This window comes from Erpetoichthys calabaricus, chromosome 3 (genome assembly GCF_900747795.2).
Source record: "Erpetoichthys calabaricus chromosome 3, fErpCal1.3, whole genome shotgun sequence".
Classification (NCBI taxonomy): domain Eukaryota; kingdom Metazoa; phylum Chordata; class Cladistia; order Polypteriformes; family Polypteridae; genus Erpetoichthys; species Erpetoichthys calabaricus.
Window position 1 is genome coordinate 308678650 of NC_041396.2, and position 15204 is coordinate 308693853.

Sequence of the window (15204 nt, forward strand, 5' to 3'; positions counted from 1 at the left end):
GTACATATTGCAATCGATTTGATAAGTAAGAACTAAACCAAGTGAGCACGGTGCCTGTAAGCCCAACATCATTTTCTAGCCTGTGCAGTAAAATAGAATGGTCGATGGTGTCAAATGCTGCACTTAAGTCCAACAACATAATTACAGTTGAGTTTCCTTCATCAGAGGATATCAGAATGTCATTTACAACCCGTGTTAGTGCCGTTTCTGTACTATGACCAGTGCGAAAACCAGACTGGAATTTCTCAAATAAATTGTAATGCATAAGGTGTGTCTGAAGCTGACTGGCGACTACTTTTTCTAGTATTTTAGAGAGAAACGGTATATTTGAAATAGGCCTATAATTATTTAGTATATGTGGGTCAAGGTCTGACTTTTTAAGTAATGGTTTAATGACTGACACTTTTAGTGCATCTGGTACTGTGCCATACAAAAATGAACTATTGATAATGTTTAGAATAGGCGCTGCAAGAACATCCATTGCACTTTTTACTAGTTTTGTTGGCACTGGATCAGGGAACAAGTAGTGGGCTTCATTTTAGAAATTAAACTTAAGACTTCCTGCTCAGTTACAGGATTAAAATTTCTAAAGTGCTGAGTGCAATGTGAGACAGGGTCTGCTAAGCTAGTATTTGGTTTGTACTGTGATGCAGAGATCTGGGATCTTATATTTTTAATTTTCTCATTGAAGAAGTTAATAAAGTCTGTACTGCTAATGTCTGTTGGTATTTTGCACTGTTGATCTGAATTTCCATTTGTTAATTTAGCCACTGTTCTAAACAGTGCCTGAGGATTTTTATTATTGCTATCTATTAATGTAGAATAATATTCTGACCGAGCTTTAAAGAGGGCTTTTTTATATTTATTAACACTCTCTGTCCATGCAATTTGAAAGACATGTAGCTTTGTTGTTCTCCATCTGCGCTCCAGTTTTCGACACTCTAATTTAAGAGCTCGAGTGTTTTCATTAAACCAGGGAGAGTTTCTATGTGCTTTGATCACTTTTGTTTTAAGGGGAGACACTGTGTCCAGAGCATCTCTCAAGGTCACATTATAATGTGATGTTAGCTCATCTAAATTGTTTTCTGTGTTTACATTTGATGTTAACTGATCTAAATGGTTTTCCACAATTACACTCGACTTACTCAAAGTATCTATAAATTTTGAAGCAGAATTACAATCTAGATGCCGCACTGTCTTTGTTTTAATCTGGGAGTGTGTTCGCAAGGGCAGGACCAAATCAAATGTAATTAAGTAGTGATCAGAAATAACTTCATTTAATGGAGTAATAATTAAATTTTGAATTTCAACTTTGTAAGTTATAATTAAATCTAATGTGTGGTTATGATTATGAGTTGGACCTTTGACATTCTGACAAAATCCTACTGAATTTAACAAATAAGTAAAACATTTGCTAAAAGTGTCAGTTTCCACATCAATGTGTACATTAAAATCTCCCATCAGTACTACGTGATCATAATTTATAGCCAAGTCACATAAAAGGTTGCTAAATTCAGACATGAACAATGAATACGGCCCTGGTGGTCTATAGACTAGCACTATAATTGTGTTGGAATCTGTTTTAATATTTAAAATGAATGCCTCAAAGGATGTAAAGTTGCCTAAATTTTTAGAAGTGATTTGCATTTTGTTACAATGAATTATTCCAAGGCCCCCTCCTCGACCTGAATCTCTAGACTTATGAAGGAATGAGTAGCCATCTAGTGACGCCTCAGCTAGGGGGACAGTGTCACATTTACTAAGCCAGGTTTCAGTGAGAAGACACAGATCAGATTTTGTACTTAATATAATATCATTTACCAAAACAGCTTTAGTGCCAAGAGAGCGAATGTTCAATAAGCAGCATTTAAAACTGTATGCTTCTTTCTGAATTGGTGATATACTTTTTGTTTTAATTTGTAGTAAATTTCTATTACAGATGCCCCTGGTGGAGGGTCTGGTTTTATCCCTTGGTCTAATTATACACCTTATTTTTTGGTTATCAATTAATTTAAGGTTTGTATCAAGACTAAATTTACTGGATGCCCCAAGACAAGGATTATGGGTAACAGCTTCAGGAAAGTAACAGGTGGGATAAAGAACAGCCTGTGATTTAAGATCACATGACTGTGGCCTGGATGGTGCTCTAATCAGTCAACCAGGCAGTTTTGCTGCCATATTTAGGGATAATACATAAGATCCCCTCCAGTTAGGATGAAGACCATCTCTTCTGAAAAATCCAGGCCTTTCCCAAAAATCATCCCAATTGTTCACAAACGCTATGCTTTTGTTTGCACACCAGGTTTCTAGCCAGCAGTGAAGGGAATGCAATCTGCTATAAATCACATCCCCTCTATATAATCTTGGTAAGGGGCCAGATACAACTAAATTCCGACATTTTCTTTTAGCTTTGATGCAAAGAGAGATGAAGTTCCTCTTTAATACCTCAGATTGCTGTGAATAAATATCATTAGTGCCGACATGCAGCAATAAGGTAGATACTTCATCGTCGGCGACACGGTCCAATGCGGCCTCTATGCCAGAAATCTTGGCCCCTGCGAGGCACGTAACATGAACTGCTGGTTTAACACAGTTTGGAATTCTAACATTCCGCACTATGGACTATGCACTATCTATCTATCTATCTATCTATCTATCTATCTATCTATCTATCTATCTATCTATCTATCTATCTATCTATCTATCTATCTATCTATCTATCTATCTATCTATCTATCTATCTATCTATCTATCTAATGTACACCGGCTGTTACTGACTCCAATCAAATGGATGTTTTTATTCTATAATAGTAACAATAAGAGCAGCTCACTACTCAAAACGGTAACCTGCAACTTCGTGATTATGAGTCAGCAGTTCTTACCGCTGCACCACCCAAGCGGTCGTGTCAGTGTTGTACCTTAACCCAATTTCTTTTCCTTTGGTTATATTCTTGAATAAAAGCACACTTGTTTTGTTATACTTGTACCTTTTGTAAGTCATGCGGTCATTATCCAACCCGCTATATCCCAACTACAGGGTCACGGGGGTCTGCTGGAGCTAATCCCAGCCAACACAGGGCACAAGGCAGGAAACAAACCCTGGGCAGGGCGCCAGCCAACTGCAGGGCGCACACACACTAGGGACAATTTAGGATCACCAATGCATCTAACCTGCAAGTCTTTGGACTGTGGGAGGAAACCGGAGCGCCCGGAGGAAACCCACGCAGACACGGGGAGAACATGCAAACTCCACGCAGGAAGGACCCAGGAAGCGAACTCAAGTCTCCTTACTGCGAGGCAGCAGCGCCACCACTGCGCCACCGTGCCACCCTGTACCTTTTGCGAAAGTGTCTATTTGAAATTTGGACTTCTGTCTTCACACATTATACACTTCATGTCTACAGTTTATATCAATAATATTTTAGAATAAGAGAAATAATCCATACATCCATTTTCCAACCTGCTGAATCCAAACACAGGGTCACGGGGGTCTGCTGGAGCCAATCCCAGCCAACACAGGGCACAAGGCAGGAACCAATCCTGGGCAGGGTGCCAACCCACCGCAGATAAGAGAAATAACTATTACCGCATTTCTTTTCCTTCTTTTTCCTCGTGTCACTAATTAGAAAATAATTTTAAAAAGTTACCAACTGGTTGGGAGAGAAAAGGATCTTAGTTCAAAGGTGGTTTCCCTGTTACAACCACATATGCGTCTCTAAGAACTGGTGGGTATTTAAACAATCAGCAGATCCCTGGGGTCACACTTAGTGGTAGATGCGGTTTTGATCCCTCAGGTTCCAACGTCAAGCTTTTTGGTAATTGGATTAAGTGTGAAAACTGATGAATGTTAGGTTTATAAGAAATGAAAACCTGGTGGTCACCAGGGGGTCTGCGGCAGGAAGCTTTTACAGGGAATATTACACAAGCATCAGCAGGCGTAGACAGTCTGACAAGTGGCAAGTGGTCTTCAGGAAGCCATCTGGGCCTCGTCTTTCTTTGGAAAGTCATTGTCAGCAGAGGTCCAAAGCCAGGTGTCACCTTCACCATCTGTCTTCAGAGAGGGGGGATTCTTCTTCCAGGCCTTTAGCTGTGCTGCTCTGCGGTGAGACTCACTTCTTCAGGTCTGTTGTCCCAGGTCAACTACAAAGGAGTGACACTCCAAGGTGGACTTTTCAAACACAGTTGCTTTTATTATAATACTTCCTACAGTAAACATAACATGAGAATGTATCTGCTGTAACAAAATGAGCAGAGAGGAGGTGAGGTATCGGGGTGCAGGGTGGGATCGTCATTAATATAAAGCAGATATCTGTGTTAAAAATATCAGAAGGAAGTAAGCCAATCCAGTCCTAGAAAAGCAGGTTTCTCTTTTAGAGAGATCTAAAGCTTCAAATACCAGATGTCCATCTTGCTCTAAAATAGGTTTGTTAATGAAGCCCGACTTACACTGGCAGCTTCAGTTAAATCGGGTCCAGACCTGAAGGTGCAGGAGTTCCAGGAGGTGGACAGAAGTGGCCTCAGTTGTCACCTGTGGCTTTATTCTCCATTCTCTTGGCTAACATTCCAGCACAGATATTAGAGTTAAAACAAAATGTTTAACTCAATGTCTCCTGGGTTGAGTCCAGAGAAAAACACAAGCACTCTGGGTAAAATGTTCAAAAGGCAAGAGAACAGGCGACATCCAAAAGCCAGCTGACAAACACCATTAAGGAACTAAATTGTGATCAGCAGCTCTAAGCATTCATTCCAAAGGCAGAGAAGCACAATGTTCAGGACCCCCTAAGTAACATCCTTCATTTTTATTTGCACACATTTCTTTACCTTTCCAGCACTTTAAATCAAACGCTTTGGTAAATGACAACATGTCTACCTTCTGTGTGTAGGCCTTACTGCTCACATGACTCTCATTGGTCACAGTATATCATACTATCCACCGTGAAGAATTTCTGATTTTGTAATACAAACAGTAAACAGTTTTAAGTGGCATTACAGAACTTATAGAATAATTTGAGAATATGAATAACAGACACATACAGTATCATGAAGGATAACTGAGAGACTTGTGTCATCGACGGGGTCCTGCAGCATCCTACTGTACTTTTAATTGCTAACCTTTATCACCTCGGGGGGCACTGACATGGCTCAGACGGAGCTGAATGAGACACTCAGTCCCCACCAGAGACAACATGGATGCAGCCCTCATCGTGGCTGTCACTTCAACCAGGCAAGTCTCAGAAGGGTAATGGGGAACGTTTAACAGCACACTGCTTGTGCTATGAGAGGAGACGCTGCTCTGCATCACATAAATTGGGCTCTAAAGACTGGACACTTTCCTCCATTGGGGAAATCTGACCTCACCACTATGTAAAACAGGAAGCTTCAGTCACACCTAACGGACCAATCAGAGGTTTATCCCCAGGATGTGATGAGTGACACTGAATGACATGTCCAGGTGCAGCTCTGATGAAGACATCAATATCTTTACAGAAGCAGTGATGGGCTTCATTGGATAACGTATGGACAATATGGCTCTCAAAGTCATCATCAGGACTCACCCAGATCAGAAACACGACTCCTGATACCTAAACACACGTACTGCTGCATCCAACTCAGGCCTTGTATCTGGAAGTACGGAGGATTACAAAGACACCTCATACAACCTAAGGAGATCAGTGAAAGACGCTAAGGGGCAAATGGAGAAGAAGAGAAATGACAATTTGAGCAGTGCGATCCTAGACATGTGTGACAAAGTGTACAGACAATAAGACTACAGAGCAACAGGTCAGGGCTGACACCTCTCCGGCAGAGAAGCTGAATAGATAGATAGAACTTTACTTGTCCCCAGGTAGGAAATGTGGCTTTTTACAGAAGCTCTTTACATAAAGAAATACATAAGTAAATAAATAATTACACACACTCACTTTGGCCTCAGCACACACTCGAATTACATTAAAGTAAAACAATTCAAATGAGAGATAAGTTCTGACTTGGCTGTCACAGTCCCACTGAGGCTTTATGCAGGCATATTGCTGTTGGTATAAAAGACCCCCCAGTCACGTTTCTTGACATAATTTGTTAGCTGAAAGTCCTCAATGTTGGAGTGTCAGAGAGGGGATGTGCGGCATTGTTCATAATGTCACTCAGTTTTGTTTTAATTCTCTATGACCTCCAGAAGGTCCAGAGTGTGTCCTATAACTGAGTTTGCCCTTTCAATGAGCTTGTTGATTCGGTGGGCCTCTCTTGATGTGATGTTACCAGCCCAGCACACCACAGCATAGAAAATCACACTGGCCACCACAGAGTTATGGAAGATGTGAAGAATATCACTTCCCAGAATAAACGAAAGTGGTCTCCTTTCTTATATAGTTTCTCTGTATTCCATGACCAGCCCATGTGGACCCCCAAGTACCTGTAGGAGTGGACCACCTCTACATCCACTCATTGAATAGCTACCGGACATAGTGACTGTTTGGTGAAAGTCAATCCCCAGTTCCTTGGTTTTGCTGATGTTAAGATGCAGACAATTCTCAAACTTCTCCCCTGACCCCTCTCCTCTGTCTCATCTCCCTTATCAATACCCCCATAAGTGCAGAAACATCAGAGAATTGCAGAAAGTGACATGACCTGCTGTTATATTTCTAAGGCGCTATATAAATAAAATACATTACTGTTATTATCATTACTCTGAGTTGTACAGAGTGTCTAGTAATGGAGACAGGCCTGTTCATGTGGTGCTCCAGTGTTGCTCACACAGCCCTTGAGTCTGCCAAACTGTGGCCTGTCAGACTGAAAGTCCATCATCAGGACACCTCAGGCTCATCTGTCTGCATATCTCTGAGTTTACCCCCATAATGGACATGGCTGGATGGTACTGAAGATGCTGAAGAAATCAAAAAACATGACCCTCACAGTGCTGCCAGCTTCGTCCAGGTGGGAATAAGCCAGACTGATAATTGTATCCTCCACTTCAGTCTTTATCCAATAGGCAAACTGCAGTGGGCCCAGGTGATCTGCCACAAGAAGACACATATAGTCCAGGACCAGCCTCTCAGAGGTCTCCATCGTGTGAGACATACATAAGTGCCACTGGCCTGTAGTCTTTAGGTGAAGAGGCTCCTGCTTTCAGTGGAACAGCCACAATGCAGGATGTTTTCCACAGCAGTGTCACTTTCTGAAGCCTTAGGGACAGACTGAACAAGTGATAGAGGACACCACAAAGCTGGTTAGCATAGGCCTATTTAAGAACATGAAGACTGACTCCATCTGGTCCTGCAGCTTTTCCAGTGTGTAGCTTCCTTAGTCGCCTCCTGACTTCATGTTCAGTTCTGGACGCTCCACACTGATGGTCAGAATTGGACTTGTCATTGGCCATTCTAGTTGACGTGGTGGGAGTTGTTGATCACTACGTGCTTCTTAAACGACTGGACACAGAATCCATTACATTCATGATATTACAGCTCTCTAAATAATTAAAATACTCAGATGTATACTTGATATCATTTTCATGATGATAGGAGTTAAAGTATGTTATTAAACATGGGAACACGGTGGCGCAGTGATAGTGACGAGTTGGTGCCCAATCCAGAGATTGTTCCTGCCTCCCGCAAGATGCTTGCAGCGCCGTGTGTGGCCTTCGATGAAATAACTTATTGCAGCAGTACTATCTCTTTCAGATGTACTAGCCCCAATTCCTGTCCTTACTTTTCTTTCTCCAAATACCCAATCACCACACAATCAACTCTGTAACAGATGTAAAGCCATCTGTAAGCTTAGAACACCGATTCTTCAAAATTTTTAAGGAACATTGAAATATCGTATACAACACGAGGTAGGAACAATCCCTGAACTAGCTAGCTCTGCGACACTGTGTCCTCGCATGTTTAATCATTAACAATATAGATTATTTAAATGAAGTTAAAGTTTTATTTGTATAATATAATAAACATATTTTGCTGCATTTCATCTTAAAATGATATCGTCATCATATGTAAACACACGCTAAAGTGGCTCAGGTTGTGTAATATTATAACTGTATCGCAAGTTTACAGTGAGGTGATTGTACTTATAACAGTTCTACAAGGAGCACTTGATGGACCGATTGAGTGCGTTTGTAGATCTTGGGATGAAACTGTTTCTGAACCGCGAGGTCCGTAAAGGAAATGCTCTGAAGCATGTGTCGTATGAGAGAAGTTCAATAGACTGTGCACATGGCTGAGGCAGCGTGTGCTTGATGCTGTACACCGATAATTCTCTTTCTGATCAGCTGCTGTAGATCTGTGATTCCCTATTCAGGTACAGTGATATAAATACTCCGAGTGGTGCAGTGAGAGTAATATGGAAAAAGATGATCTGCTGTGGCAACACCTAACGGGAGCAGCTGAAAGAAGAACAAGAAGGTGCATTGAGAGGAACAACGCTAAAGCAGCTGTGGTATTTGGAATAGTTTGACTATTCCATGGGCCATTATATAGTTACTGGTTAATTACAATCAGATGCCTTAATCTAATAAACAATATGCAGTTAATTTCAGTGTATTTGATAAAGCTGTGTCAGGGATGTGTAACTAAAAAAGAAAAGGAAACCACACAGGAACAGTAGCACTGCTTTGACGCTGGGTGCCACCAGTTTGCAAAACCGAGCGGAGAACTTGCGTACGTTATGGTTTGAACTACCTTGAAAATGTGCGTGTCTTTATGCCAAGTTTAGGTTTATACATCGCGATTTGAGAGTGGAAATGGGAGTACGAAACATTTTTGTGCATATACACCATTTATACATGTGGCCCCTGGTCTTTCTGGATCAGGAGATCTCTTGAATTTGTCAGCTACTGCCCGTAAACCCAATGAGGTGTCAATATTGGTATATAAGGACTCAATGTACATAGTAAACAAAAATGCATCCAGAGGAATCTGGTGTATTTTAATGAATTGTAAAAAAAATGATAAGTATCTTTAATGTGGCTGTTATGCAGTTGTGAAAGCGAGTTTAAGAAGTAATTAATGTATTCAGAGATGCGATAAGATTCCAAGGAGCAAGCGGAAATGATTAGTCTCCCAGGCGGTATCTCGTAAGGTGTGGCCCATGAGTCTGGTGCCTTATGAATCTTTAGGAACAGATCAAATTTCTATTTCTATTTGAAAATAGCTTTTTTTTTAACATTTTAGCCTCTGAGTTAGAATCTTCCTTCCTGCAATGTAAAGCAACAACCCATACGCCACTCTCTCCATAACCGATATGTGCCTAGATCCAGCACAATCCCTGAAGGTTCAGCTCACAGGTGTCAGAAGGGCTCAGACCACCACTGGGCACAACCTCAGCTCATTTGAAACCACTGATTTAATGTGCTGCTCGCTGTTATTATGAGAGAAAGTCAAAGTGACTGAGAACAAAAAAAAAACCAAAAACAGCAGTTACAGGAAGAACAAGCAAACTGCAGAGAGCCAGCAGCTGGACCAGGGTTCAAATCCAAGTGTCTGGAGATGTGAGGAGAAGCCACTGAAGGCCCTGAGCGGCTCCTGACAAACAAATATAATGAAGACATCTGAGATTTGATGAACTCATTAGAGAATTAGGAACTGAAATCAACAAATAAATTTAATAATTCAAAGAACAGCATTGTGCACAATTCTAGAGAAACAGCGAAACTTAAACCTTTAACAAAGGAATTACATTTGGATGAGAACACTCTCTTCCTGTCATTACCGTTTAAAAGATTTTTTAGAAATGTTAAAAAGTTTTACTTATTGTTAAAAGCACCCTTGACTGATTTTGAATCATCTTTATCATCCTCGTGTTATTCCATCTAATAGGGTTGCTGCAGTGAAATATTTTGTACAAACTGAACACACAATACACATGTAGACATTTTTTCTGTATTTCATTAATGCAGTACAAGTTGTCTCTTTAGCATTTTTTAAAAGAATTAAAGTGAATTCCTTGTAAAAATACACACTTTTAGAGGAGTGTCCCACAAATGACAAGTGCCAGTGTTTACATATCATCAGCCAGGGCAGGAAGAAGTGGGTTCAGGTTGCTGGGTACTTGACATGACATTATTCAGGATGCAACGCTCAATCACTGCTTCTGCAGGAAGAGAAAAAGCATTAGGCAACAGCACCAACCCCTGGTTGGGAGCGTAATTACATTTATATGACCCTTGAAGTTGTCTCCTAAGCACATGTGTGTGACATATCCTCCCCCCCCCGCCAGCCCAGAACATATTGGGTCAGGCAGCCCGAACCGAGAGAGAAAGCGCATCAGCATTGACATGAAGGGAACCATGGCGATCTACAACTTTGAATTTAAATCACTGAAGGTCCAAGAAACATCAAGTGACATGTTGGTTTGACTATTTGTGCAGTGCAATCCACTATAAAGTTGCATGGTCGATGACTAGAGTGAATTCATGACCATGCAGGTAGTACCTCAGTTGAAGAATAGCTCACTTATTCACCAATATTTCCTTTTCCATAGCCGCATACCTGGTTTCCAGGTCCAATAGTCTCTGGCTTAGCAACATAATGTGGCGTTCTACACAAACAGCACTCTTGTTGAACACTGCACAGAGATTTGTGTCCAAAATGTCAGCCTGGGCAATAAAAGGCAGAGAAAATCCAATAATACAGGAACAGTGCATCTGGAAAGTATTCCCAGCGCATCACTTTATCCACATTTTGTTATGTCACAGCCTTATTCCAAAATGGATTAAATTCATTTTTTTCCTCAGAATTCTACACACAACACCCCATAATGACAACGTGAAAAAAGTTTACTTGAGGTTTTTACAAATTTATTAAAAATAAACAAACTGAGAAATCCCATGTCCATAAGTATTCACAGCCTTTGCTCAATACTTTGTCGATGCACCTTTTGCAGCAATTCCAGCCTCAAGTCTTTTTGAATATGATGCCACAAGCTTGGCACACCTATCCTTGGCCAGTTTCGCCCATTCCTCTTTGCAGCACCTCTCATGCTCCATCAGGTTGGATGGGAAGCGTCAGTGCACAGCCATTTTAAGATCTCTCCAGAGATGTTCAATCGGATTCAAGTCTGGGCTCAGGCTGGGCCACTCAAGGACATTCACAGAGTTGTCCTGAAGCCACTCCTTTGATATCTTGGCTGTGTGCTTAGGGTCGTTGTCCTGCTGACAGATGAACCGTCACCCCAGTCTGAGGTCAAGAGCGCTCTGGAGCAGGTTTTCATCCAGGATGTCTCTGTACATTGCTGCAGTCATCTTTCCCTTTATCCTGACTAGTCTCCCAGTCCCCACAGCATGATGCTGCCACCACCATGCTTCACTGTAGGGATGGTATTGGCCTGGTGATGAGCGGTGCCTGGTTTCCTCCAAACGTGACGCCTGGCATTCACACCAAAGAGTTCAATCTTTGTCTCATCATATCAGAGAATTTTCTTTCTCATGGTCTGAAAGTCCTTCAGGTGCCTTTTGGCAAACTCCAGGCGGGCTGCCATGTGCCTTTAATAAGGAGAGGCTTCCGTCTGGCCACTCTACCATACAGGCCTGATTGGTGGATTGCTGCAGAGATGGTTGTCCTTCTGGAAGGTTCTCCTCTCTCCAAAGAGGACCTCTGGAGCTCTGACAGAGTGACCATCGGGTTCTTGGTCACCTCCCTGACTAAGGCCCTTCTCCCCCGATCGCTCAGTTTAGATGGCCGGCCAGCTCTAGGAAGAGTCCTGGTGGTTTCGAACTTCTTCCAGTGGAGGCCACTGTGCTCATTGGGACCTTCAAAGCAGCAGAACTTTTTCTGTAACCTTCCCCAGATTTGTGCCTCGAGACAATCCTGTCTCGGAGGTCTACAGACAATTCTTTTGACTTCATGCTTGGTTTGTGCTCTGACATGAACTGTCAACTGTGGGATCTTATATAGACAGGTGTGTGCCTTTCCAAATCATGTCCAGTCAACTGAATTTACCACAGGTGGACTCCAATGAAGCTGCAGAAACATCTCAAGGATGATCAGGGGAAACAGGATGCACCTGAGCTCAGTTTTGAGCTTCATGGCAAAGGCTGTGAATACTTATGGACATGTGATTTCTCAATTTTTTAATTTTTAATAAATTTGCAAAAACCTCAAGTAAACTTTTTTCACGTTGTCATTATGGGGTGTTGTGTGTAGAATTCTGAGGAAAAAAATGAATTTAATCCATTTTGGAATAAGGCTGTAACATAACAAAATGTGGAAAAAGTGATGCGCCTGGAATACTTTCCGAATGCATTGTACAGATGTAAGAGCCTGTTTCCATTTTCTCGCCCCAAACCACTATATTAGGAGCTCTCTTGCTTGTCAGGTCAGTCAAGGGCATAGCCCTCTTGGAAATGTGAGGTACACACCTGCGGTAGTACCCCAAAAATGCCAGGAATGATTGTACTTGCCACCTGCTTTGTGGACAGGGCCAGTTGATTACAGCATTAACTATGGTACACTGTGGTTGAATTCTACTACCTCCCACCCTATAGTGCAATTATTTGGCCCCAATTGATCCAAAATAATGTTAATGCCACTGTTATATAGTGTAAGGACCTTCTGCTTGTGTTCTTTACATGTGTCGGAACAGATGACCATGTCATTCTGGTAGGCAGCACTATAAGAGTTGTGGGCCATAGCAGTCTGTTCACCAGACATTGGAAGGTGGCCGGTGTCCTGTGTAAAATGGGAGAACTCAATACTGCCAGTGACCACTAAGGATGCTAAATATGTTTTTTTCCTTGATGGGAATTTGCCAATACCCTTTTGTCATGTCAAGGGTGGTCAAATATCATGCTTTTTTCTGAGTTGCTTGAGGAGTTTGTGCATTCAAAACATCAGATATGCATCAAAACAGGAAACTTGCTGATATAAGTCATTGCAAAAGTGCTAACTGCCATCGGTCTTTGGGACCAATACAATAAGACTGGACCAGGGATTAAAACTCTCCCCAATCGCTCCCAGATCCAGCATTTGTTTGACCTTAAGTTCCACGTCTGGGCATTCTTGGACAAATACTTCTCGGTCAGTTATGATGTTGTTCAATCAGAGAGGTCCAACCAGGTCTTTCATTTATCACTTCTCAGACAGATAGGATATCTACTTTGCACTCTTGTCATTGTTTGGGTTGTTTGCCCAAATAGACAACCAGCCCCTTCATTTCCTTAATTTCATAGCACCCTTGATAATGAACCAATAATTTGGAATAGGAAGTGGAGGAGGCTTGACTTAATCTCTGGGAGCAAACTGGGCTGATTGCACTTTATCCATATAAGCTTTTAGTATTGATCTGATTTTACCAAATATATTGCATAATTGTGTGACATATTTGAAGATATTTTTGGAATGGGGCAGCTCAAGTTGTTTATCGATTTTTTAATATATCCAGTAATCCCTGAGTTTGTTGCCCATATAAAAATTCATAAGGTGAAAAAACTGTAGAGGCTTGTGGGACCTCTTGATATGCAGATAGCAAGAGGGGTAAGTACCTGTTCCCAGTTAGGAGCCCCCTTCCTTGTCAGGTCAGTCAAGGGCACAGCCCTCTCAGAAAAATGAGGTACAAACCCACCTTGAGAAGCATTTGCTTCTGCATCTTATTAAGCCGTTCGACTAGACCATCAGGCTGAAAATGGTACACTGAAGTCTAAGGTGCTTGATTTGGAGCAATTTGGCAACCTCCCTGAACATCTCTGAGGTAAATAGCATCCCTTGATTCCCCTTTGGGATATGTGCGATGACCCCTACCAGTTCCCATGTGATGCTTCTGGACTTGTCTTGTTTTAAGGGGGTAGCCTCTGGATACCATGTAGCATAATCCAATTTACGTCCTCGGGCCGAGGGTTCGAGAGGATCTACTATGTAGATTTGTAGATCTACTATGTCCATCCTGATATGTTCAGAAGTTCGTATATCTATGGAATGGAACAAGAGGAGCATGGCCTTTTCTGGGAATCTGTCGCAGCTGACATGTCAGAGACGAAACACAAAAGCGACAGATCTCCTCATTAATTCCCTGACAGTAAAAGCAAAGTTTTCCCCTTTTGAGTGTTTTGTCAGTGACGAGATGGCCACCCAAGAAGTGGGTGTGTGCTAACTCGCCCTCATGTTCTGACAAATGACATAATAAATCATTTTAAAGTACAAAGTAGGGTTCTGGTGGCATGTGGCGGGTTGTGCACTGTCAGGTAGCTTAAGTTCTCTTTTAAAAGATGCTGATGTTTGTTGAAATTAACATTGAAGTTCCGAGAGCAAATCAGGCATGACCTCCCTGGGTGTAGTTATTGCCAACGTCGGTTTGCTTGTGGCCTCGATAGCAAGTACATGATATAAAACATAATAAAATCACAATACAATGAGTCATGTTTGATGTTTTTTATTTTGTGCTCTCCTTGTGTGTTGCATCAATACATCCAAAAAACATTACTCGTCCACATTAGTGCATCTGGCCAATAAATAGAATGCTGGGAAGGGAGACACTTTTAACAACTTCATCAGTGTAATGGATTTTGTAACCTGCAACTCGTCAGCCTGTGGTTAGGGGAAAGGAAGAGACGTCAAGGGAATAAATAAAATAAAGCTCAGTGCAAACTGGAGAAACCTGAGACGAGAACTGACACCAGAGAGCAAAGTCAAGGAATTTAACCACAAAATGACTTCAGCTGTGTGTGTTTATATAATGGCATCTCACCTGAACAGACATCACAATCAGGAAATACGATGAGCTGAATCAAATTTAGGATCTGAGTGGACAGTCACAGCATTGTTTGGGATTTGTGACACGACTTGACACAAAGAACTTTCACATGTTTGAAATCAACATGCTGAGGTTTATCTAAACACACAGATATAAAACATCAGGTTAATGATCACTGAAAAAGACACTTGTGTTCAAATCCTCACTGAAGCATTAATTTCAAAGATATACATAGCAATACACATGAATGAGCGCACACCTCTGTATTGTGTTGTTAGATTTTTAAATGTCTTACCAATATAACTGAACACTTTCTGTGTATGAAGTAGCAGGAGCCATTGTGCTCTACAATAACCAGCAGCCATTTCACAAATGAAAGAGAGAGAAAACCTGAACAATTTGTGATGTGACTATCAAAAGGAATAAATGTGGTGATAAGCAGACAATTACTGACATACAAATGTGATTCCTTTATTAAAGGTTTAAGTTTCTCTTGTTTTTATAGAGTTGAGCACAATGCTGTTCTCT